The sequence below is a fragment of the Stigmatopora nigra genome, chromosome 18 (assembly GCF_051989575.1).
Source record: "Stigmatopora nigra isolate UIUO_SnigA chromosome 18, RoL_Snig_1.1, whole genome shotgun sequence".
NCBI lineage: Eukaryota > Metazoa > Chordata > Actinopteri > Syngnathiformes > Syngnathidae > Stigmatopora > Stigmatopora nigra.
Genome location: NC_135525.1, coordinates 9,651,148 through 9,676,433, shown reverse-complemented (window position 1 = coordinate 9,676,433; position 25,286 = coordinate 9,651,148). Strand labels below are relative to the sequence as shown.

Genomic DNA, 25,286 nt, shown 5'->3' with positions numbered 1-25,286 from the left:
CTGTGCATTAAAAATCAGAGTAATTTCAGTTTTCCAAAGTATATTGAGGTTCCAGTTAGTCAGATTCTGTTGTATAAAGTTCGTTGACTTAAATATATTTGACTCATAAATCCTACAATAGTTGCTCAAGTTGGTTCAAAGAATGAATTGAATGAATAAAAGTATTATTGTTCCTGCTAAGAACACATACTTACTATCTCTTAAATAGAACTTCTCGTTGGCCACGGTGCACTTCCTGTCCCACAGCGTGGCCCCGTGGTAAGATCTCCCGATTAAGGTTTGGGTCCATTTTCCCGACAGCTGCCTCCTCTGGTCGCTCATTAACTCGGAACTCATTAGTCATAATCAAGTCCCTGTAGGCCAGTCTTGAATAACCGCTGTCTGGCAAAAGGCATCACTCCAAGCTAAATGTGCTTGACCTAGTTAGAAAAAAAACAAAAACACTTATCAGATGCATGGAATCTTGGAACTTTTTCCTGTATGGAAGTAGATTACAGATCTCCCTTCTGAGACTAAAAGTGCATATGCCAACTTGCAAATCCCTCAGAGTAAGATGCTGTTTTGCAGTGAGAACTTAAGCAAGGATAAAATCCCAGGTATGATTTGACTTTGACACTTGTACCTTGCTTTCATTTCCACAAAGCCCCAAAAAGAAAGCCATGAGCAAACAAGAACTGGAGGCTAGAAAGTGCCTTGAGGAATTTGGCCCGGCGGTACCGTCACATGACAAACGGGTCTCGGTAACGGCATCCAAATGACTGATGCGGCTGATTGCAAAAAGGCTGTCACTTCTGGACTAGCACATCAAACCATTCCATATTTCAGTGACAGCAGGCTCCAGGGTAAAACAACCCATTTACCTGTAATCTCTTTTAAAAGCCGCCTAGGAGGAGCGAGGCGGGCCCGTGACGACAACAAAGCTGTCTAAAATGAGCTCTGCCTTAGGAGACTCTCGTCAAGTGGTGAAAAATAGAAAGACGAGAGGTTACGTGAAGCTTCAATTGACCACAGCTTGACCCCGTTTGCTTTGGCTGCATCCCTTCAGGCGGACTATGGCATTGTCTTCACGTTGTTCCACCAAGAAACTCATATATGAGCCTTGAATTTGCCAATGGAAAAGAATCAATAACTAGTATAACCACAATGAGCCATGGATATCCCTCTGGATATAGATTTATCCTTAATCCATTTCTTGTGGTATTTCGGTGACGTAACCTTTGGTACACAAACTTAAAAATCCTTCAAGGGTCAGTATTTATTGTTTACAAACATCTACCTTGCTGCTATACGAACGGATGGTGGAGCCAGAAGGAATGCTGCATTAAACCTTTCCAACAATGACAACAAAACAATAACAAAAGCCCGATTTAGGTACCTCCCTTAGACATACAATGCCCCTGCTTACCTCAATACTCAACCTGCCCCTCCAATTCAACCCAACTCTTGCCCCCCTGCCAAGCCAAGAATGCTGGAGGACAGTGACCTTTGCACCCGATAGTCCCACCTTGGTTTCTCAGGAAGATTAGGAAGAAGTACAGGAACTGGGTGTAGCTGTCAATCCCATGTCAGACAGTTTTCCAGTATTTAGAGGCTCACCAGAACCCATGTCTTGAATTTCATGCTGTATTGAAACAACCTTGCAAGCTTACGGTCTTTCACTGGTTTGGCTATTACTCAAAAACGTGAAACTAATTTCACAGCGAGACAGCAGTTTTTTATTACCAGGCCTTCCATTACGAAGGACCAAAAGTCGGCTTCATTTCAAGAGGCTTTTCCTCAATGGCAAGAGACCTCACAAACAAATGAGTGGTGAGAAGGCACCGAGATATATTTTCAAAGATCTGTCGACTTCTGTATTGCTGTTGTTGTTGGACTGATGCCCAAAAACATTGGGCCGTCTGGGAGGATCCAATGAGGACAGAACCACAGGGGGCGACGTCAGGTGTGCTTGTCTAGCTTAGGTGCTAATCAGGTGTCCCACAACAGCTGTCCTGGTGGCAACAGTGATCCACAATTGGGGGTAGAGGGTCTAGTCTCCCCAAAGACATATATAGTATGTTGCCAGGAGGTATATACATGTGCAGTAATGTGCAGTGAGCTACATAAAGGCAGGTTTTGAGATTTATGGGCCAAACAGTGTGGCAGTGAGGCACCCTGACATTAAAAACTGGCAAATATAAATCATATTGGCAGTCTTTTCACATATTCATACGCAAGGACTGCTGAAAAGAGGCTTGATAATTCCTTATTTATTCATGAGCTACTATTACTACTACTTGGGAGTCAGTGAAAAAATATTTTAAAGCACAACGGGTAAAGCCCTTTTGGATTTGTAGTACAATAGGAGTCTTGCATAAAAGACCAAGATACTACAATCTGTCATACAGCTGTTGGATTACCTCAACCAGATAAAGATCACAGCAGCAGTAGAAGAAAAGCCCAAAAGACAAATAACAGCAAAATGTGATTAGTAAAGCACCGAGACAATCCAGAAATTAACAACTCGCCAACAGCTGGGTGTTACCTCAGCAGACTAAATCAGAAGAAGTAGAAACAAAAACCCTGCCAACAACAAAACCCTGTTTCCTCAATTAAGGCTTTCACAAAGCAGAAAGTTTGAAATTCCAGCATTGGGATAAAAGCCTAATGCAAGGAGCTCAGTCGTGATAACCAAAGTTGGCCACCATTACAGCAAAGTATTGCCAGATGCTTCTAAGGCACCACCGGCGCTCGATCCTATCTTTACTTTTAAGCCTTTGCATACGCAAACATGAGTTTTATATGTAACATCAATCATTTGAATGAATATTTCAATGATTGAGTGTGACTTTGTTTCTGTTGTGTAAATGTAGTTAGACCCCAGGACGTAAAAAAAAGGTGCAACGAGGTCATAAAAAGCCCTCCAGCTCCTAATGTTGGCAACTTGCCATCAACATAAATGGAAAGCTGAGGTAGCAAAACATACCTGGGGACTGCATGCTAGCGTCGTAAACCGTCACAAATGACTTACAATAGGGGAACAGTCGTTTTTTGTTAGCGCAAAACCAACAGTCGCCCCTTGGACGGTTATTTCACATTTCCCTAAGAAACCTGTGTTCATAATACACTCATGGATGGCAAATATTTTGCTCACCAGTATTCCCAGTTTACAGGCATGTGAAGGCATCTTACTGATAGTTGTTGAAGTAGTTTCTTTTTGGAGGAGGACCGTGAAACAGGTGTGCTTTTTGGATTCTCCTGAAGTCATTTATGTGCTCAGGAAACATCACATCATAGCTAACAAGCAAGTCTGAGAAGAAGCATAATGTATTGTTTTCTTTCCCTGGGTGATTCATTTCTGCAGGAAGTTGCAGGTTTGTGCGCATCGAGGCGCGATGGAAACCTAATCCATCAGGGAAGATCGAGGCGGGTGGGCCTGGCTTGTCTGATATTGGCCAGGCGCCTCTGTGACAGCTCCTACTTCACCACTAACGCATGTGTTACTAGGCAACTTAGGGTAAAAGAGGACTCTGCAATGAAAAGCGATTTAAAAAAACAAAAAAACAAGAATCCAAATCTATGCTGAACTGATTCCAAATAAAATGAAAAAATTTAGATCAAGCCAAAAATGTCCAAAATTCAGGATTTGATAGGATAAATGTAAAACATAAGGAAAGCTTTATAATTCCAAAATTCAGATCCAACTTTTGATACATTTATGAAGGCCATAGTTTTTATACCTGGCCGCTAAATTCTCTGACGGCTGGGGTAATGGACAGATCAAATGTCTGCAGTGCCAAACAGAAGCATGCACTCTCTTTGTGCTAATCCACACAGCCAGCTTCCTACTCCAATCAAACCTTTTGTAAACTTCACAACTTCAGCACCACGGACACCTCTGCTGCTTTATTTCCAACCTCTTTCAAACCACAAATAGGCCTAAATCGACCCAATTACTTAGTGCCTCCTTAAATGCTCGTACCACATTTACTGATCCTTTCCAGCAACGGGCTCTGTGATAATACTCTTTATTTAATTTCCACTTTTGAGTGGCCACACATTAAAAAGCTGTGGGCTTTATTGCCAAAACTGACCATTGCATATACACCTGCAAATAAAATCAAGATATTCAGCAGTAAATTGACATTGCAAATAGCCCAATAGTTACCAAAACTTACTATGCTAAGTATCACCAAAAATATCATCATGATCCTCCTCTAAAAACTGCAGTATAATATCATTAAAACCAAAGTAGAGGGATTATTTCCCAAGTGTCTAAAATGTGATAAGACATTATGTACAGTAAAACTTGTATATCAGGTAAAACATGACTTCAACTCAAACTCGACTTGGCAAATAAATGCCAATCCACAAGGTCGTAAAACCATATTGCTCAACACGGCATAAAAATGGGTAAAAATACACATTTTGTGCAAAGTGTCATCAACTGTCGCAACACTGAGAAGACAGTGAAGGTGACAGACGGGGACTCGGCTTTCTGAGTGGGCTAGCATATGGGAGCAATCGGGGGAAAAGTGAGGGTCGGCTGGCCCAAGGGTAATTAGCACACGGCCTCATGTTCATGTTTCTTATAATAGCTCAACACAGCCCGGTGTGGACTAAAAATAAACAGGGCAATTAGGGGCGGCGAGGAAGGTCGTCATTTGACGGCTGTGACCTCTGAACCCAGGTCAGAACCCGTATAGAGGTGTCCATGTGGACCACCTGCGCCCTGTTGGCTCGCTGGCTAAAGGAGCCGTGTCGTGTTTACGTTAGGGGTCAGTCATAGACTTGGAACGTTGTAGGCTAAACTGGACGTGTGAGTAAACATTGTCTATTTATATCAGGAGGCTGAAAGCGGCTTGTGTTTTGGATGCAATCGTACGTTGCACTTTATCTTTATTCTCTTGCTTAGAACTACCACTGAAGAAGAAAGGGTCAATACATACACTCACCTCAATTCTGATTCTAATTCGTTTGAGTGCTTTTGTTTGTGTCATCAAGAGCACCAAACGAGGTAGGGGAAGTTAGTAAGCTAGCTGTTAGCTCATGGCTCTTGTTGGGACGTGTAAAGAAGCTTCCTAATGCCTTGGTGGGAGTTGTTCCAGCCACCGCAGGCTCAAGCGGATATATTTTCATGGTTTCATTGCTCAAACTTGTATGGATGTGTCGGCCTTGTATGTAGTGGTATTTGATTGACAGTTGACTGTTGACCAGGGTGCGGTTTTAAGCGGATTTAAACGATACGCCAAGAACATTAAAGAACAGACACAATGATTTGATTTTCACCCAATTTTCAAGCCTAATTGTTTACACTGAGAAATTTTGTTTTATAAATCATTTAAATTCAAATTCCGAATTGATACGTGTACTTTTTCCAGAATGAGTCAACATTTAAGCATCGCTCCTCTTACACCGACTAGATTTCTCGGCCCAGATGTTGACGACAAACTCCCGCTCACAAATCAAAAAACCTTTCCCACCTGGCAACTCTCAAACAAAACTCTGCACCCAAAAAAAAGCAAGATTGTCCAGCACTGACCTTTGACTTCTCATGATGTCAATGAACCTCTCGTCCAATTAAACGATGGAAGCGTCCCTTGGACCTGTCAGGCGAAAAAGACAAATGATTCTATTAGTTTAGTTTCTTTCTTAATGGCAAGCAGAGAAAAGCCCCAAAAATGTTTCTATTACTGGAAGTCATTTGTGTGTGAAGGTTTTTTTTTGTTTGGTGCCGGACTGGCTCCAGAAAAACAGCAGCAAAAAAAAAATCCTGAGTATGTTTGCACTGTCGTATCACGGACAAAAATGTGATGGACTGTGAGCAGAACTGGCAAGCCGCTATGACGAGGAATCATATTGGCTTGCTTTGCATACGAAGCGGATTAATGGCAAAATGTCGGGGCTTCGGTGGGCCAAGAGAAACACTGCGAGCAAGCCGCACATCCACAGACCTCGCTATTTTTAAACCCACATTTGGCCTCGGCGTTGCATGCCTACCACAGCAGAGACTACACGAAAACTGGAGCCTAAAATGCACCAACAAGGCCGAAAAACGTATTTTTACTTTCCGTTTTTGGCTTGACTTACTAAACCGTGCCGATTCGGATCCGCAAACACTCGTGCTTTGTCTTGAAAAGTTTTAACATGGCGGCTAAGTCCCTCATGAAGTTTCGGTTTGACCTGGTCAGTGGACTAGCCCCTTGACCCCCCGAGAGAAGAAAGACCCCTGCACCTCTTACAAAGTGTTTGTTCTTACTGTCAGCCTTCAATTGAGGATAATTGTCTCTTTTAGATCTCCAGGGCCTGTGATCTGCCATCCATTGAGCCCAAAAGGAGGTTATGTTTCACCTAAGGAAGGGAGGAGGTGGGGGATTCAACAAGGGCTGCCTTGACATTGATGTAAACATAGCGTCAACATCAAAAGGTTAATACCAAATTCTTAAGAGAAATAGTCGGATCGCGTTAGGTGGAATGCGGGAATTTGGCGTGCCGTATTGAATTATTGAAGATGTTTCTTTTCGAAGGATCAGGACGTAAGAGTCGATGCAGTTATTTGACGAAAAAAGTGAGGCACAACTGTCAAAATACTTGAAATGGTTTGGTCTATGTCTTGCATTGACTTAGGGGAGAAAGAATATTTTTTAGACAGGTACTGTAAGAATGTCCAGTCATGTTTACAGTTAAACTAAACATAAATAATTAAATGCCTTTAAAATAACTACATGGCTTTGCCTGTGGAGCTCTTAGGATAATGTTAAAGTTCAAAGCCAAATGGGAAAGAGACGATACTTAAAAATGACATTTTGACATTACTGCATCTTTCTAGAGTGACCAAAATTACATATTATATTGTGTTTCTACGTCCATTCAGAAATCAGAAAGACATTACATTTAATTGTCAGTCAGAACACAGAGAAAAACAAAGTACGACTTGAGTACCAAGAGTGAGTATATTTGCCACCAATCGTGAACATTTCCCTACTGTAGATTGAACATAGAATGCAAGGCGCTCCAATTTCTCCCCATTTGGTAAAAACCAATCAATCTTTCTATCTGTGCTGAGCTGTCGCACACTCTTCCTGGCTTGTGGGTCAGTGCCTCATGTGGGGACAATGTGTGCGCTGTGCTGTGGCCAAGGAGACAGCCATCAGTCTGTAAAAAGAGGAAGTAGCGCTGTTTACCCCAGAGGAGAAGGAGTGTTTATCCTCAGTCGCTGACTTTGATCTTTTACTGTTAATCACTTCCTGCAGCGCACTGTATGTGAACTACACCGCAGGGCTAAGCCGCCATCTTGGGTTCTCATCGCAGAGGAGGCAAAGAATCACTGCCCAAGTATGGAATTCTCTCGAATGATCACACTTCAAACTGCTCAGGAGAAACTGTAGTATATTCAAATTCGGTATTGTCTGACTTGACAAGCGTTGGAGATAATGTGTACTTCTGGGAACTTCATGTACTGAAAGCCAAGATGGGATGAGGTCCAGAAACATATGGACAAGCCCAAGATCTCTAAATTGTAATGTTTCCATTTGAGGAACTGATGATTGAGAAAGAATTTCTTCCACTGTGAAAATGCAGTTACCTTAAGGTTGGGTTTTGCAAGCCAACAATCGAGCAAAAGAAAAACACACTTAGGAGAGAAGATTCAAGTCATTTGCTGACAATGAAGGCAATAGATGTAGAATAGAATGACAAAATGTAGTCCCTCAGTGGTCCTGGGCTAGATCTGTAATAATGTTATCATCAACTTTAAAGAAGCCCTATAAATTCTCATTGTGTTATCATGCAATCTAATTTCCGAAGTACAAAATTACAGCAGCTAACAATAAATATCACAAACCTTTCAGAAAAATAACTAATACTACTTGGTCCAGCCACCTGTTTGTTTAAGGTTTCAGCCATAATTGGTCTGAATTTCCCCCTCCCTCCGTCTTAGATGGGTGCAAGCCCACCTTCACACCCTACACTTCGACCCCCAAGCATCTGAGAGCATTTAAACAAATTTTGAAATCTGAGGGTTTAAACCTTCCGACTGCAGAGTGAAATTTCGATGCCCAACCAAGGACTCTTTTGAGACAGTGGCCGACCTCTCCTAGGACCCTTGAAAGACCCTGTTGTGCAGCTTGCTATGGTTGCTTTCTGTATTAAAAAAATGGCAGGGTTTGTCTATGCGTGAGCTGTTTAATTTGTGTCTACAATCAATATTGTGTGGAATGACAGGACGCATGTGAAGTTAAGGGAGCGGTGACATTATTATTTATTGACTGCGTGTGGCATTGCATCTTTGGAGTCCGACTTTGGGCAAGGAATGCCCACCCTCTAGGTTGTTTTCAAGTGTACTGCCAGCTTTGCTTTTACTACTTTGTTTGTGTGCAATTTTGCAAGCCAGATACTTAACGTAGTGTCCTCCAAATTAATCAATGCAATACACACTTAAACTACTATTTATTAGGTACACATGCACGAAAATGAGAGCCAAGTGTTTGAAAATGTACTATTAAAACAGATAAAACTGTGCTCAGATGAGATGGGTATTTTTTTTTCAACATTATTGTTGTCTGGGGAACTTAAAATCAAAACAGAAAGTAAGAAAATAATTCAATGTTTGAGTCATAGTTTAATTGGGAACCTTTTTGGTTTGAGCAACTAAGCCACAGTAGCAAATAATCATGTTGACATAAAAGACAGTTTTTACAACCACTCTAAGTGTCTCTAGGTTTCTTTTTATGTTAGTCATTTATTGTTATTTTATGTTAGTCATTTATTGTTAACACCATTTGTTAGCCCGTCTATTGTAATTCCCATGACTGTGTAATATGCTTAATTTTAAATTTATTTTGAGTGTACATTGAGTGGCATTAAATTTCTTGAAGCTTTTCTGAAAAATTGGCTAAACTGTTCTAGATTGACAAACAACACTGTGCTCATATCTCAAGTATTTGCTCGCAAGTCAAAGCAAAAAAACAAAAACGGATTGCATTCCTATAAAACAAGTCAAATCAAGTCAATAGATATTCATTTTTAAATAGTGCAAGGCGTCTCCAATACAGTATTTGCAGTGAATGTTTACATTCTGTCACGCAAATACAAACGTCGCCGCAGTTTTCTCACATGGGAGCAAAACGTCCAGATTTAAATTGACTGCAAAGCAATGTAACAAATACCCAAGTTCACCCACATAGTTCTAACAGTAACATGTGGTTAGAATTTCAAATAGCCACATAAAACACAAACACAACCTTACACAATATGAGACTTTGCCATCCCGGCTTGCAACTCTGACTCATTCTGTTCGAGTGTGAGGTTTCGTCTGTGCGTTTTCCTGTCAAAGCGTGTGCGCCTGTATGTGTGTGTTTGTGAGTTTCACGAGGCTTGCGTGACTAGTGTGGAGTGTGCGAGCCGGGGGTGGAAAAGGTTCCTCCTCTCCATGCCTGAAGGCAAATAGCAGTGCGTTGTGTGCATCAAACTTCTTTTAATGCCGCAAAAAAAGTTTTTAAAGACTGCGTAAAACGAGCACAGGCCTTCGGAAACTTTGCTAAGCATGCTGGATTAATGAGGTTAACTTGCATGTATGCTAAAGTCAGTTAAGCAAATCAAAATAAATAAGCATTATTTTTTTTATTGCATAGTTAGAGCATGAGTTTGAAGAACGGTTGGGAGGAGTAAGGAAGAACTTGTTTTGGTTTTTGGTTACTGGTCGAACAATGGAAATTTGGGGTGGTAAGCTAGTTGCTATAGATGTAAAAAGGACATTAAATTGGAAGTAGTAATAATCGGAACAGGTTTTCGAGTGAGTGCATTGGTGGAAGAATCAAAGGATGTGCCATGCAGCTTTTTTGCTAAGAAGTTTGCAGCTGGAGAGCAATTGAGGTGAGTCAGACTCACTACTAGTCATCTCACCGCCGGAACACCATTTGTTATTTTAACTGGCCTTGTTTTGTTTTTAATGGTGAACTTGAGCGCCTGCCACCCGTTGTGCATTGACAGGGCGACAGCCAAAAAGGCTCCTGAGAGGTTTGGGTGTCACACGAGAAGGTGGCGTGAAGACTTAAAGAGAAGAAAGGAGGAGGAACAGCAAAAGCTTGGCAGGAAGCTTCTTTGGATGCAGTCAACAACATTACAATTAAACAGCAGGGATGACAATGGGATCTTATTGGAAGTGATGTTTGCATAAAAGACCATGAAAAACTAATGGGTTAAGCTGAACTTGGAATGGAATGGAAATGATAATTATTCGGGCAGATGTGGTAGCCAAAATATGACAAAATCGGGGGACACTGTAAAATAATATTGCGCTTCAAGAAGGACCGATGACTGGTTGGAGGAAGTCTAGTGTCCGTGCAAGGTTAGGAAAATGTTAAGCTTAGAGTACATTAAATTGCATACTGGCAGCTGAAATTAGAGTGGGCTCTTGTAGACAATGCAGAATAAATGTAGTAAGACGGTTGGATGGTGACATGCAAATTTTACAGTCATTAGTTTTGAAATGTAGTTCTTATTACAGCGGTTTGTTGTTCACTTAACTGTGTTTAAACGGTACAAATCTGGCAACCACAGTGGACTGAAAATTAAACTTTTAACAACTCACACTATATTATACTATATAGTTGTTTATCTTTAGACACTTTAGTTTTTGTTCCCCACAACACAAAAAGTTAAGTTAAAAAGTATCTGTTGGAAAGAAAAAAAAACACTTCTGGATAGTGAAATAATAATGATCATCTTTCAGTGCGGTGTACTTTTTCAGGAACAAGTACAATCACATCACAATTCCCACCCTGACAGTTGGGTTCATGTGTCATAATATTGATTTCACTGCTTAGATCTAACTTAACAACATATTTCACAGGCCTCAAACCGACGCTTATTGCACCTGAACTTCCAATTTGACGCTAAAGTGAATGAATCCCTATTTTTGAAAGTGTCAAGAGTCTAAAACTTGAAAAAGTCTCCACTGTGAACCCAAGAACAGCTGCCAGATCCTGTCACATGATGTCATAAAGGATTCCAAGCAGTCTATCATAGCGAGAAATCTTTATCATGACTAGTCTCAAGTCCCGCACTGAATATTTCTCTCGTTTATAGAGATGACGTTCACTCAAGAATCAAAGCGTGTGGGCGGAACCGTCGGGTCTTCTTGGGATTTTTTGCCACATGTTGTGACTCTTTTGTCTTTCCAAACGTAGCAGATGTCACTTCTCATGCTAGCTTCTGTCCCTGAGAACATGAAATTCAGTGTAACCTTTAGAAGAAAACCCCCAAAATATGTCTTCGACTTGTTTCAAAACTCCAGCCCGATGAATTTGATGTCCTTTGGCAATGAACGAGTTAACTGAGTGAAAATGCAAGCTTACACAAGGTACATTTGGTAGAACTGGACTAACAGCTATAGAGGAGGGGGTAAAATAACTTGGCTAAGGTGGAGGGATGCACCCTGCTGCTTCCCCAATCCTAGTGACAATGTGACAGGTGGAGGGGGCCGGCCCATTGGCGTGTTCCAGGCATTGGCCCCGGGGACAGGCTTCACCTGTTGCACTCATGCCCCGACAGGTACGAGGCAGCCTTCATCAAACCCCCAAACCCAACTGCCAGCACCCGACGGGTCTTTTATTCCATCCTGGAGTTCAATCTGGCTAGTTCAGCCCCCAAGTATTCTTCGGCACATGGGCGGATGTGTGGCAGTTTAAAGATTCCCATCTGTTGTCCTTGAATCGGTGCCGCGGAGGAGCAGCCAATGGCAGCTAGCGGAATTCTTGACTATTTCTTCCGTGATAAGCCCTCAAAATCAAGTTGGAGAATATCGATGGTGCCGTTGGAATATCCAAAATCTTGCAATTGTGTCTTGGATGTGTCCATTCTTACTACTTTAAATGTCCATTAAAAATGGTGACAGCAACATGAGGGCAGTTATTATTTGACAGTTCCCACAAGAGCTTTTGAAAAGTATTGCACATTAAAAACGCAGTTTATTTTAACGATTCTCCTAAACATTGTTACTGAATAAATTTGAATAAAATTGTCAAGATGGCTGAGTAATTTGTTTTCTTAGCCTAACACTCAGAATACTAGCTCGGAAAATGTACGTTTATGTGTGTGTGGCTGTCATGATGTTTCCTTAAATCAGAGTTTCCCCAAATGTATTGAGCCAAGGCCCAAGATATTAAGGACATTTCCAATGCAAATCAAAAGGAAAAAATGTCACTCGATATGGAAACGCTGGCTAAAAATGTGGATATAAAAAGTAATGGTAGACTTTCCTAAAAATCAAAAGTAGTCCTAACCATGAGGGTGTCACTACTACAATTCCCTGCAGGTTCAGTGTAGTACATCCAATAATGATGGACTACACATGCAACATCTGAAATATATTTTGGAGTAAATCAGAGGCAATTTAAAAGTGGCAAGTGTGTACTGATTCCCTATTAACATGAGTGTCAACCTAATTTGTTCATTCTGAACAATTAGAGTTCTAAAAGTTAGAAAGTAGTGTCTGATGCAATGGCGCAACTGTTGGGAAATATTTTCCTTTGTATTGTAACGTATAAGTAAGTCGTGGGTTGCGTTAAATGGAAAATGTTTTGAAATGGTTTGTATGTGTGGACTTGTTGTGTTTTTATATGCCTTTTGTACAAGGGTGTATTAATTTTATGAAAGCTGTAATTTAATTTAATTGGTCTATATATTATGGTGTAAGAAATAAATGGCTTTGCATGAATAATTTTGATTCAATTAGGTGAAATTGTGTAATTTAAATGGTGTTTAGTCCATAACTTTACATTTGTCAATTGTATTTTATGGTTTAGAATTATATTTAAATATGTAACTTATTTTAAAAGTGATTTTTCTGCCTGTCAATTAAATGTTTGCAGGTATTTTTTCAAAATTAGAAAACTGTACAGTTTCTCAATTGGGAGCCACAAGTCTAATAATTACATTGTAACGTGTAAAGGTGCTTGATGAAAATGTTGTGTATATTTCAGTAGGCTATTTTATGCAGGAGCCAGGGAAATAAGTGGTGGCCTGGTGCCACTAAACACAGAGCTTTTGTTTGTGGGAATCGGCCTCAGGTGCAGTTGACCCCTGACCTTTAAACCTACAGGTTGAACAAAGGGCCATTAAAGAGAGCCGGGCATGTCCCCACTCCAGAACGACTTCAGCTGACTAAGAGCCTCACAAAAAAAGAAAATAAAGAGTAAGTACTTTCACATAGGGAAGACATCTTTTGAGTACATAGGACACAAATAATTGGTCTGAATTTGTCCCAAACATACTGGAATCGTGTTGGACAGGGACACGGAACACACAGCCTTATTCCTAATCCCAGATGCCGATCATCTATCAATCCGCTGGCCTTTCGGAGATACATCCAGCATCAAACAAGTGTTGACAGCCGTCCTCGACGCTGGGGAATCTGAACAGCTCACTTGGTCATCATCATTTGAGCGGGACAACAAGGTTCCCCATAGAAGTAACCCCTTGTCCCCCCTGTCGCCAGCAAAACAAAGTAGAGACAGCGGCGTGTCCTCCAGGCTATTGCTGGTGACAGCTACGTCCCTTCAGACTCAACAGAGGCGTACAATGTCCCCCAGTCTCTGGCGAGGCCCCCACAGGACAATGCTTTCATTCAAGTGGAAAAGTTGCTGTTGTATGGATGGGCATCCTCCATACCAACTGCCGTTACACCTGAAACTGACAGGTGGTTGATGGCGTAGGGTGATCTTTGCATTTTCTGGACAAAATCTCTAAATTGCAGCTTTTTCCTCAAGGACGCCAACTGGTAGCTTCGATGTGGTCCGTTTCCTTGTGGAAATATTTTGCTGTCTCTGCATAAAGTTTTGTCTATCGGCTCTTCTTTCTTCTTTATGGCTCAGGACTGCCCCCTAGCGATACAGCCTGGAGAATTAATGGCGTGCCATCTTGAAGAAGTCACTTCACTGTGCATAAACGTATCAGGCAGAATGGCACTAAGTCATAAATCTCTCTGAATGGATTATTAAGGTGAGAGATGATTTTTTTTGTAAGCATCAAATGTGTCTTACAATTAAAATCTTGTTAGTTCCCAAGAAAATGGGTGCAGGATGCAAAAATGTTCCTTGTAGTGACTGTAAAGTTCAAATACATTCCTTAGCGATGACTGTCTTTTAGTTAGGCCTTTGCTGTATTTTAGCGACGATGTGCGTGAACACAGTTAACCTGGTTGGCATCAGAAAGTAGCTTAGCAGGTTTCTTTTCTTCAAAGTGCAATGAAGGCAATTATCATCAACGCCAGAGTCATCGGGTCCAATTAGGTAGCTTTTCGTTTCCTTTAACAGAAGGAAATGTCTTTAAAATGAAAGGTAAAGACATTGAGAACTGGCCAAGTCTTACAGATGGTGATTTAGGAGGCATTGGCAAAATGGGTCCTCCTCCTTTAAAACTTTTAATACTTTAGGTGATACCCTTAATAGAAAGCACTTCATTAGTGGCTTGGTAGAAGAGTTGTCACATTGTCGCTGTAATTAGCAAAAGCGAGGAAAGAGGAGCTGGAAGAGGACCAAGAGATGTGAGATGCTAAAGGTGGTTGAATTATTTAAAGTGGACGTCTGTTGATTCCTTCCCACTTTCAGTTTACAATAGGAAATCAGTACATTGATGACATGAATCAACAGGGACTTTAAATCCACAGGTTCTCACAGTAAGACATTATATGTAAACCATGTTGAATTTAGCTATTGGTTACACATCCAAACCTTTTCATTTCCCTACACCAATCAAAACATCCTTCCAAAGAAAGTGCAAAGATGCACTAGTGGTGGAACATGCACCACAAATGTCCACTCAAGTCTCAGCCTTGTGAGCTCCAACACCTTGTAAGGATTACAGGTGTTAGTTTTCTTTCCACTGTGCAAGAAGAAGGCCGTCCTAGGAACCCATGTGCCTGAGAATTTGGATGCATTCAAGCGGTAGCGGACACCTGATCGTGCTTAAATATTCAGCGCAACTCTGACACCCCTTCACCTGAGTCAATTGCTTCCCTTAAGACCTCTGGCCTAACAGTACTTTGTACCTCGTTGAAAACAAGAGAGCGTGACCCCACCCACCGCAAGCCGAGAAACGGCCGTTTTCAAACTTCACTGCCACAGTTTTCGATCATTTCAGATAGACGTACGTCCACCGTGTCGCCATTTCGTTAACTTGTGCCTTCTTGTGCTCAAGGGTTATAAATCCTTACAGTATGACCGAGGCGCCGCAAAGAGAGAATGGAGCCGTGTCGTAAATAATGCAGACGGCAAACCACAGACAGTGTGACTAATCCTAAACTCTTGACACGCGATGAGCAAGATATAAAAAAACATGAACCTTGATGTTGACATTGTTTTTTTTTCAAAATCAAATATCCTTAAGGTGCTTGTAGTAGACGTGCATTTGCTTACCTTAAAGTACAGAGAGACAGTCCGGTCTTGTGACGCCATCAGTTATTTTTTTTCCTTGTTTTGCATTATCTTTGAAACCAGTTGATCCAAGTTGAGCGACAAGCTGGCAAAGCAACAGAGAAACAGGCAGTTAGAACATTGCTTAAAGCAGCGTGTCGTGTTATTGACTTTAGGTTCATCTCAGGTGCGTATTTGATTTTATTTTGTCAGCTTGCTGGCTTGGAAATACTCTATTGAATATGTTATGCTATCTCGTTCCCTAAAAGTGCACACACATGTATTTATCTCTTACCTTTTACTATTTGTAATAATTCTAGGTAACTCTGAGCTTTAGTCATGTGTATTTTTTTTAATTGATGAGAATTGAATAGCCAAATGAATGTAGCACTGAGAATTATGTCCACGTCACCACCTGCTGGAATGGAGGTTTCCCATGATAATTGGGGCAATTAGAGATTCCCCTCTCCACCGTGACTGCTTGTGTAAAAAAAAAAACTGATATTACTGTTAAACAGTCGTACAACAAGCTTCTCCTCAGGGGTCTGCAGCCATTTCATCTTATAATTTATCACATCATATCAGTTTACCTACATTAAAGATAATGACTAATAACTAACGTCAAAAACTGACAGGTAAAAGTATACGACATATAGATTGCTCTCTTGAGGTAGATTGCACCATGTAAATTAGAAACTTTAAAACTATGCTAATTGAACCTGCATATATACATGTGCACAGGAGTCGTGACTTATAGAACAAAGCGGATAGTGTATGCCAAAATGTCACTTGTGTTTACTGTGCTATCAAATCGACCTCAAACACAGCAATGCTACTGAAATGGCAGCAGTATAATCTCCATTATCTCCATTCCTATGAAAGCTGATAGCTATCATTGGTCTCACTTTCTCTTGCAAGCAAACCTGTCACACAAACCCCTGGCTTTTGGATGCTTACCCAAAAGCAAAATGGTAGCATTCTCAAACAAATTTTGAGGCATCAATTTACAAACATGGCATTCCTACCATTCATATTTTAGCACAACAAACAATATGCAAAAAAAAAACCATAAGCCCCAGAACAGAGCCTTGAGGTACTCCTTGAATCTAGTGCCTCTATCAAATCTCTTATATTCTAGTACACAGCTAACACAGTAAATCAAGTAGATTTTTTTCCAGGTCAGTCCTAAGCCCCTGAGACTGTCATTAGTTGCCTCAGGGTAGGAAACTTTTTAGCCACAAACACATCATTTTCAAAGTGCGGGTACACAAACGTGCGTGCAAGGATACGCTCACAAGCTTGTCACGTAAAGAAAGGCCATCCTGCCGGAATGCCGTGGCATGCGTGCCTTTGACGCCACTTTAAGCCACCCCAGTCCCGCTTGGGAATACACTTTTTACAAGCCCCGTCTGCGTCTGGCCGTGGCAATCATGAAAAAAGCATCAGGTAGCCCTCAAGGCGCATCTCCCGGGTTACAGGTATGCTTGTTGACACATGCCAAATCCTCCTTTTTCCTCCGAGGTGCTTGGTAAAGACACCACCGGAACGCCCAGTCTAAAAGCTCAGACATCACATGGGCCGGTAAGCAGGGTAGAACATGTTTGATTCTGAGATGAAGCCATTGGAGGCGTCAAGGCCTTCTCTAAGCACGCATGAGTGTAAAAGCTTGCGTGACGATTGGTGTGATATATACATCTTGCGGGGCTAGATACATCAGGTAAGCTGATGCTGCCCCGGGGGCTTCTCCGAGGCCTACGCTGGCTTTCAGTTATGCCTCTTCTCGTCCTGTTGACGGATGAGAGCACTGGAACATTCCACTGACAGTTGACGGGTGAAGTTCTTATTTGATCTGCCAGCAAGCGCTGAGAGAAGAGGAAGAAGCTGAAAATAAATAAGATTCCTATGCATACATCCAGGGATGGATGGGGCTGAAGATGTAAACATGGCTAAGCTGTTGTCCCACAATAAGTGGAGATACGGAGAATTGTTAGATATTAAAATGAAGCAACAAAAGGGGGATTTCATTTGAGGAGGACTGGTTGGTATTATTGTTGCTCAATTGGATTTCAATGGAAATGTTAGGGTTGATATAGACAGGGGTGTATTCAGTCAAAAAATTGCTGCTGGTTTCAAGCCAGTAAAAGCCACCGCCCCCACACACACAAACACACACTTCCGACACATCCATATAAAGAAAGTTTTCCTGATTACTTGAGCACATCTGTGTACATTCTATTTGGTAAAAGAGAGACAAATATAAATAAGCATGTTTCAAAACATCTCAATTTAGTAACAAATGATCTAAAATTCATATCATTGTAAGATAGCCAACCTGACACAAGTCACTACAAAGTAACAGTTAAATGATAAGAACAGCTATGTGTAAAAAATAAACAAATGTTAGGATATGTTCAAAGTTAATCTATCTTCACCTACTCTACTTGTTTGCTTTACCCTTATGTGTGTCAGTCAAGCAGAAACAACGGGTGTGTGGCCTCATATTTGTACTCAATGAATTATACTAGAACTGATTTTTTTTTTTTAGAAGTGCTCCAGAGTGAAAGTATTGGGGCAATCAGAATTTTAATTAACGTTACACTTGGTAGCACCGGTCTCTCTGCTTCTGGCATACCATCCTTGAAACAAGGCCGGCTTGAATGGCCTGCCAGGCAAGCCTTGAACTTGGATGCAGTTCACTTTCAAGGTGCATTTACAGGGCGAACAAATTAAAATTGCATTTAAAAAAAATCTTGACATAACTTACCTTGATTCTATCGATGAACATGACTAACAGGAACAACAGTACGCAATCTGATTTTCACATTTATACATTATTGAGATTTATGGAACAAAAAATGTTTTGCCTAAACCTAACCCTGCACAATTGTCTGTATACTTGAATGCCAGAATATAAAAATTGGCTTCAATATCCTGCTGTGCGTACTCTTGAGGAGTGAGGTGGATGTTGTGGAGGGAAGGTGGTTCAGCCACCGCCCTGACTAACTTCCAGGCTCCCCAACAAAACCGCAAAAGTCCCCCTCCCCACACCCATCCAGAAACTAACGCCAGATTCAACACGGCATCCACGAAACAAACACAAACTCTCACTGTTCTCCACGATGCGGCTTGCAGCGGTTGTGTAAGACCTTTGCTACAAATTCCTTGTGTATATTGCAACCATCATACAGTAGGTATACAAAGAGGTACTCCGGTACTACCAACCCAAACTGTTCAAAACATTACTGACCGCCCTTTAAACAAAGAAATTGAGCCTCATTGCACTGTAATGTTTTGAGGCAACTGAGGTTTGCCTGGAAACAGGAAAACAGTAAGCCCGCCTTCTTATATCAACAGACTCGAGCCATTTCACAAAGATTTGTTTGTAGCCTCGCAGCATTGGATGCATACGTCGCAGTACTGTATGAGAGCGTGGCAATTGTGTGTAGTATATAACAGGTTGTAAGGGCTGCTTCCCTCATGTCCCCCTCCATAAACCTTCAGCACGCCTCCCAGTCTAAGCCCAGCCACTCTGTAATTGTGGAGAAACCACAGCACACAAGCCATATATAAATACCCTTTTTCTCCATCCTTGTCAAAATAAAGGTTGTGCGGGTAAAAAAGAAATAAGGCTTCTTTCTTCCTATGCTCTTTGTTACTATTTTCAAGCAAATTTTAACCTTGGGTGCAAAAGCCACGCTAGGACAAATGAATATTTAAGAGTATGAGGAGGTTGCTTCCGTTTTACAAGTGTTGGTCAATGAGAAAATTTGGTAGATTTATAAGATTGGACAATTGGATTTTTGTGTTTTTGACAAAAATAATCCCTTGAGTTGACATTGACGTCTATATGGAGGAAAGACTTACTAGCTATGATGTGTATGGAAGGGCCTTAAGCTGTGAGGAGTACATAAGATACTGTTGATACGTGAGCGCTTTGATGTGTGTTTTTAGTGGGCTGAGACTTCCTGGTTTTCATAGCACTTAGCTGTCGTCTGTGTCTACAGTGCTTGTCTAGTCGGCACTCAAAACACACAAAAAATGCTTTGAAAGGACTCCCGCCACCTGCCTCTGACAGGTAAACCGACTTGGTTTAGGACTGAAATGTCATTGCCTCACCTCCACTAGGAGTAAAGCAAAAGAGGAAATATCTAAAGACAAGTTCAGAAAACACCTTGCGGCAAGTTTGACAATGTTGCCCAAAACACAGGGGATTGTTAGTGCAAGTACCATGAGAAAATATTGACTATTAGTCTTTCGTTTTTGTGAAATTATGTTTTTGTAAGGCCTAATGTTGTCTTACTTGGCACTCCAATTTGTTCAAGCTGATTATTTGAAATTTTACCTCACATCAGAAAAATATATTTACAAGGGAAAGATCAGGTTCTGGTCAAATGAAGGTGGAAAAAATGTAAAAGGATTTATCGTGGTTTCATTTTCCACCCTTCTCAAAAAGTTGGCAATTGAACAAGGGTGTGTAGATTTTTTATATCCATGGTAGTTTTGTTCCTATTTTTGCAATCATGTGTGGTCAGCCTACTGTGCTCAACATTGGGAGGAAAAATAGTATAAGGCCATTTCTTGAAAAAATACTTTGCCCTAATTGTTATTTTATAAAGAGTTAGCTTTCATTTGTACTTTTTTATTAATGTTTTAGCTTATTTGAAGTTGTCCAGCAATATGTAAATTTTACATTAAGGTCTACTGTACAACAACTTTGGTAATATTAGTTTAGAGGTCTACAATAAACTGGCTACACTAACCTCCTCTGGTAATACAAATTTGTCCATTTCTTGCATGAATTCTATGTAAAATACAAATTTTTCTTACAGTAGAGCCCATTAATATAAACCAAGACCGCAAAATGTGAAGTCAAAACATGTGTGCTATTAGATTGACTGATTGCTAAGTTCGCCTTAACCGTAACGCGATTTATCCACAAAGTGCTTGGTTTTGGTTCATGAAACAACTGGAGAGTCTATTTATAAAAAGTTCTGAAAAAGGTAAAATAATAATGAAAAAAGCCTGAATCACTCAGAATGTATTTGGCCCAATGCCACGAGTGGAATCACGCAATGCGAAGAAGATCCTTTTTTTTCCGCCACACCTGCCAAAGAAAGACAACATGGCAGGCAGTCTGTTTGAATTTGGGAGTGGCGAGGAGCCAGTTGGACTGGCAGGTGAGGTCGACTTATGAGCAACAAACGACCACTTGAAGGGCCAACAAGGCAAACAAAGTGCTACTGGATTTCCAGAAATGCGGGTAAGGGTACCACTGAAAGATCAAGCCATCCCTTCTAAGATATACTTTACACAAAACTGAGAACCCAACCACTAATTGTTCTCCAACTCGAAACAAAAGAGGGCATTTTGCCAAAAGAGCGAATAATTACTAACCACAAAATTACCTGCACCTGCATAAAATATGTGGACAGGTAAAAGTAAGTCACAATAGATTTTTTAACCAATTGTCACAAAGATTCAAAATAACTTCTTAAAGCTTGAAAGCAACATTGCGATCTGATGACAAACATGCACATACAACTTATGTAACAGCAATTAAACCACAGATTCAAGATTTTTGGCCATGTTTGGATTAAACCTAAACCTTCAAACTGCAAAATGTGTCATTGGTAAAATGTTAGTGAAGCTCTCCAAAATATTCTCTCATTGCATCATGGCAACAACAACAACACCATGGGTGTAACGCCTGCATACGGTACAGATGTGTACATAAACGAATAGATATATGCACATAGTATTGCGTGTTCCACACATTTTCCTCCCCTGGCTCGCCATTTGGCGCACATAACCGCATCCATAGACAGGCAGCCATTGGAGGCGGGAATGCGTGGAATGCTCCAAACCCCAGGCTGGTGTTCTGACTCGTCCCAGACTTCATGCCGTCACCGCCGGGGTCTGTGGCCAGACCTCCCTGTGCCAGACCCACTGGCTCCAACACCCGCCCAGGCCAGCCGAGCTGCAACTCGTGACCCATAATTAAGCAGCAAGCCACATTGCAGCGCACATCCTCTGCCCCCTCCCCTTAAAACCGACACAATATAAGGCCTAATGCAGTAGTTTGAAGTAGAGGATGCGCTAGCTCATATGTGCGAAGAGAAAACATTTGTCTAAGTTTACTCTCAAAGGCCTTGAATTACTTACTAGCAACTTACTACATACAGACACTGCAAAGAAGGTATCAACTTGAGAATTTCAACTAATTTCAGAATAGTAAAGTATCACCATAGTGTCCTCTTATGCCTGAATGAAATATTGAAGTCACATTTACACTAGGCACCAAGTCTGAAATGATAATTGCCATACAGAAGTTGCTTTCCATTTCCTTTACGCAGAAGAGCCTCCTTCACGCTGATGTGGGGTCATGGCTTGTAAATTTCACAAGGCTTCCTCGAGGAATACCTCATCCTTTGAAAGAGAAACTGGAAAATTATATGGTGGACAACCCACTTGCGTTTCACCCCCTTTCTTGCACTGTAATTTGCTTCTGCATTGGGTCAGCTTAAAATAACCTTAACCTAATATTCACAGCATTGAGAGACTTTGAGAGATGCTGGAGGTCTCCCCTTGGGTGGTAGCTGGCTGTTTCTTGGGACTGCATTCGTTGCTGAGATTGTTTACTTGATTATCTTTCTCATACTTGGAGGACGGGTAGGCGGAGTGATCCTTGAACCTTGGGTGAACTACTCTTAAATACAGCTACGATCTACACATCCATTGAAGACCCATTTATGAGTCAGTCATATTTCCATCTACTAGAAAATGTAGTTCATCACTGAAACAACTGTATGTAAAATAGACAGCAGATATTCCAATCCAAGGCTCATCTCAAAAAACCACTAGGCCTAAAGATGGGTATCACCAAAAACGCCCAGAAATTTTCCAACATGTAGGTTTTTCATTAATCCTAGCCACCTCTCGTCTTCCTATCCTCATCTTATTTCCATCATCAGCAACCATGACGCCCCCGATATTTATACAGGCAAGTTTAGGAAAGGATCATCTCAGTTGTCGGTCGGCTCCAGAAGGTATGCTGAATACTCAATATCCTGAAAAGTGACATTGATTGATTACGTGTCCTTTGACGGAATAGGAACTGTGGTTTCATGCTCTTATTGTGAATCTTCAGGAGACATTTAGTCTGCTCCAATTGAAAAGACGATGCATTATGGAGAGACAACTTCTACTTCTATGGTGTTTGTTAATTTAAAAAAAATCCTTATGCCAGACATACCATGAAATGCCCCATTAAAAAAACGATTGTTGTAATCTCCAATGCATTTCCTCATAAACTTTATGTGTACTCACACAAGCGCACCAATGAACCCTCCCCCCTACTTCCTTCTCCTCTTAAACCCCCAAAACTCACAAAGCACCACACCACAGGCATCACACACACACACACACAAGCAGCAGTTCTCATATGGAATATCGTGGGTGGCGCTGGACCGGTAGAGGGCTCTGTAAATAGCATTGAAGCAACCCTTCCATTTTAGCGACCCAAATTTCCTTTTCTGAGGTCTGCCGCTTGGCCTGCAAGTGCCGTGCAGCAAGTCTCCAGTCGCCACGGAAGACCACAGCGGCCACGGTGAACGCACTTCACAAAGACCACGGCATGGCAACGGTGAGCAGATGGCCCTCGGCTCGCATTGGCTTGAGATTGCGCTTTCCAGGACACTCAGACGCTTTACGTTGCGTTAATCACGTGGGAATAAGTTACCATTGAAGCCTGAAGCTGCCTGGGGGCAGATTTACAGAAACGAGGCATCCAATTCACGCCAATGGGCCTTCCTTCTGACTACCACGGAGTCTCACGCTAATTTCACAAAGGTAAGTTGGATTTGCCAAAGGACACAATGACAATGTCCCCAAGCGATACACAGGAGTCAAAGCCCAATCCCTCAACAGAAACACATTTAAAGAGCCTGGTTTGATTATGTCGATTTCCTGAACAATAAATGGACATATACTATTTATTTTTTCCATTCCTGGAGAATTACACAAACATCCCGTGCCAGTAAACGAAAAACCCCAAAACCCTGAAATAGACTCAGGCCACGAGAGGCCAACAAGGGTCCGTACGGGCAGGAGAAAGACGCCCCATGTCCTTCCTTCAAAGACTTTTTTGTTTGTAGTCAAAGCACTGAGGGCTGCCGTTCATTTTGGCCATTTTAACTCTGTACGATATTTTACGAGGCCTTCAGAGAGGACCTTTTTGCTTCCTTTTCCTGTGGTTTGGCCCGGGCTAAGCTGTCAGGAGAGGGGAACAGCCAAAACCAAATGTAGATGCTCAGTTTGGCAGGCTCCGCATGGAGTGTCCTGACCAGACAAAAGCAAGGGAGGGAAATACAGCCAATTTATTTATATTCGCTGTGGTTTCGCATGTTACGTCCTAGACTTTCAGACCCTGGGTGGATATTCCATCTGAAGATGGACGGATGGAATTCCATTGACAGACTTAAAACCCTAAAAGTATAAACCAAACAAACTCTATAGGATTAATGTCACAGCCATGCTTGTATGTCTTAATCGAGCAAGCGGTTTGAACGTACAGTCCGACTGCCTAATTTTGTTCTTCACAACCTTGGGTTTGAAACACGGCTCTGCCTTTACGACTTCTTAACACTTTGTGTGATTGTCAATAATAGCAGAGGCCGAGTACACATGAAATTCGATCATTGTCAGAATCACAATGTTGAGCTCCTTCCCTTTAGGGGGATGGATGACCTCACTGCTGTCAGACAAGGCATGGAACCAATTTGGGGGAGCTCCCCAGAATGGCTTGAGCGTTTAGCTCTGTCAAAACTAAGACATTTTGGACCTGTATGCACTCTGTACTGCGGTGGATACAACATCAGAAGGGTTTGGACTTTAAGGATTGAAAATTTAAAAAAAATCTGACTCACTTCCAGGTACTGTTCCTGCGTGGGCGAGCTCATAAATGAGTCAACCAAAGCTTTTTGGATATAGGAAGGTTTTAGGGGGGATACATATGGTCATGGACAAACACACGTACACACAGGGTGGCTGCGGCCAGTTTAGACCTCTCTGGTCAGGAGTGGTTGCCAAGAGCGAGCCCAACAGTGGAACACTGGGAGTCTTGTGCCTGATTTTGGAGACTCTCGTCCCTCTCTCTCTCTCGACCTTGCTTCAAAATATACTGCGGCTTGAAGGAACAGCACTCTCAGCAGTAGGGAGGCCAGGCATGGAAAATTTAGAGGAGTTGGGGGAAACTTAGGCGGAATTCATTCTCATCTGTGGGAATGAGCCGTTTTCTTAATGGTTTTAGCATATTTACAGCACGGGGGAATGGGGATAACTGACGTGTGGCGGTAGTTGGTGACTTTATTCGGCAAGGGAGCTTTATAGTTCTTAGCACTTAATGTTGGCCACTGTAAGAGCGACATAGAGACCGACATTTCATAATAATAACTTGTCTTGTTCATGGTGAGTGTTACTGCTACACTACCCTATAATTTCACACTTTTCAAATACTGGTAATGAATATTAAAACTGGCCCGGGATGTTTGATGAACATGCAATAAATTTGGAGAAGAATAAGTTTACAAAAGTGGCACAGAACTAATGACGATGTTATGTAATATTCAATACAACAGATATAATAAGACACCTACCTTTGGCAGAAAATACAACTCCATTTTTTATTGATATGTTCATAACATGTACAAAATAAATGTGAATAACTTCTTTGAAGTATATAGTGAATGTTAAAAAAAAAAAAATGTATTACCTTATTTGGTTAGCATCATTGGGGAAAGGCATCCATTGAGTGTATTTCAGATTACTTTTTTGTTTTTTTACTGGTTATTTGCCTGAAGCTGGTCTTTCCGGCTCAAAGCAAGAGAGTGGCAACTG

General features: G+C 41.4%; 1 long non-coding RNA gene across 1 annotated transcript; it reads right to left on the bottom strand.

The window, feature by feature from the left end:
* Nucleotides 1-202: 202 nt before the first annotated feature.
* Nucleotides 203-25,286, bottom strand: LOC144212038 (uncharacterized). Its single transcript, XR_013329708.1, has 4 exons — nt 25,162-25,286; nt 15,396-15,498; nt 5,522-5,585; nt 203-419 (listed from the first exon to the last, which is right to left on the bottom strand). It is a non-coding gene; the product is annotated as an uncharacterized LOC144212038 (long non-coding RNA).